At 44.3% G+C, this 2,109-nt stretch overlaps 1 non-coding gene across 1 annotated transcript; it reads left to right on the top strand.

The window, feature by feature from the left end:
• Nucleotides 1-240: 240 nt before the first annotated feature.
• Nucleotides 241-310, top strand: trnN-AUU. Its single transcript has one exon. It is a non-coding gene; the product is annotated as a tRNA-Asn (tRNA).
• Nucleotides 311-2,109: the final 1,799 nt, after the last annotated feature.

The following is a 2,109-nucleotide window of genomic DNA, read 5'->3' as shown; positions in this document are numbered from 1 at the left end:
TATCGCCCGAGAAAAGGGGGTTTAACAAATGGTGGGCCACAAAAGGACTCTCTTGAGATCCTTCTTTCTGTGCTTTCGCTTTAACTCCACCCGAGCAAACCGTACTTACTACTTAGTTTAATTCTCCCACCTTATCTTATCTAAGTAAATACGGAACTCTGCCCTTTCCACTTCACAAGAATGGGAATCGCCCCATAAGATTGTGCGTCGATTTAGCAAACCAATTCTTAAAAAAGCCCGTCTCAATAGCTCAGTGGTAGAGCAGTCAATGATTAACTGACTGGTCGTAGGTTCAATTCCTACTTGATAAGAAATGAATTAAAGAATTAGCAAAAAAGGCTTCTTTGCCTTGGAAAAGATCAGACTGTTTATTCCTTCAACATAGGTAATGCCGACAAAGGAGTTTCTTCTTAAAGAAGATCTGCTACGCTTATGCCCGATAACCCGAAAACTGTGGTTATTACGGACGGTGAAATAGCTGCTTCTTTTTCTCTTCCTCCCCTCGACCTCGCGCGACTTCTCTCCCTTTATTTAGAGAACCGAGTGAACGCAGAATCCTAAGCGGCCTTTCGGCTAGCACGTGGAATCTTCTTCTTTTAAGATAGAACCAAACAAGAGCCGTTCTCCTTTGAACCCTGTTCGTGTGAAAAAGAAGAATAAGCGGTCTTTGGTCTTCAGTGAAATGACATGGATCCCTTTAAGAAGAAGTAAGCTCTAATCACTCTACCTTGACCCCCGAGGGGAGACAACTCAACTCAATAGATAGAGTAAGTGTCCTATTGGCTAGGGGTCAGGAACGATAATAAGGCTCTAGTTCGACTAGTAGCTTTCACGTGGCGAATCGGTATGTATGAAGTTTCTGTGATCACTTTACGGCATTCTTTAAGCTTTATTTTTCACCGGACAGAGTGAGAACTGCTCAGCTTGCTTGCTTTCTGGAGAGAGGTTTAAATCCTGGCTAACTAAGAGATAGAGATAAAGAGATAGAGTCGTCCTTTCTCTTCTCTTTCTGACCTTTGTAGATTCGCCCCGAAAACAAGCGGATACGGAATGGCTTAAGTCGAACTAGTCCGGCTTCGAATTGCATGTGTTAATATAATCATCCTAACCCATTCCCATTTACAAGAGTGTTAGGAGGTATTTCGCTTAGCTCAGAAGGATTCAACAAAGAGCAGTGATACACTTACCCAAAGCAACTTAAGGGATAGTGAGCTTGGACGACACTAGGGAAGAAATTCCAGTTTTTTCCAAAAGCATGTCCTTCTAGTCGATTTTATCTCCCTTTCTTTTCTATCAACGAGGTCAGTCCAGAGTGCTTACACTATTGACGAGGGAGTAGGCACCTAATAACAAACTCAACCGGTCTATTCTCTCCGTAAGCAAAGGTATAACTAAAGGGATTTGTATTCCTTCTTAAGCGAGCCAGGTCTCTGCGGGATTGGCCTCATTGGATTTGGTTGACCATGATTTTGGAAATGATCCTTCCAGGAAATTAAATAAGCTGATCGGTCGAAAATCGTTCCCTGCGCATTAAATAATAATAACAATGTTCATCCAATAGCAAACCCTATTTTATTTGGAAACCTTCCACTAGATTTAGATTCAAGATTAAGGCCTGTCTCCACCAGAATTTGAAGTTGTTCGCTTGAACAGAAGGCGCAGCTTGGTTAGACCCAAGATCGATAAGCTCGAGTCCCTAAGAGAGGGCAAGGCCTTGGGTTTCAACCGGGGTCGCAACTAGGATAGCTTCCTCAACCCGAAGGACCAGGAAGATCGTTAGATCTAAGTTTACACGGGCCTCCATCGTTTAACACAGACCCACGAGCTGCCGTTGCCGGCGAACCAGCTTTACGACCGGCCTCCAATAGCGGGTCAAACTAATCTCTCCGATAGACATGCAAGCTTCTTCGTCTTCAGAATCCTTGCAGTATCTTCCCCCTCCTCACCGATGCTATTTCCTATAGCTGAGACAGATATCCGATACCTGATGGAGCGAGCTAACCTATCAGCTAGGCAGTCCAGTTCTTGCTGGTATTGGCCCTTTCTTCGGAGATGGGATGAGGGACTGGAGCGGGTAGGGCTTCCTTTCCAAAACAGGTCTCTGTCTTC

This window comes from Camellia sinensis, mitochondrion, assembly GCF_055761805.1.
Source record: "Camellia sinensis mitochondrion, complete genome".
Lineage (NCBI taxonomy): Eukaryota > Viridiplantae > Streptophyta > Magnoliopsida > Ericales > Theaceae > Camellia > Camellia sinensis.
This window is presented reverse-complemented; position numbering and strand designations above follow the sequence as displayed.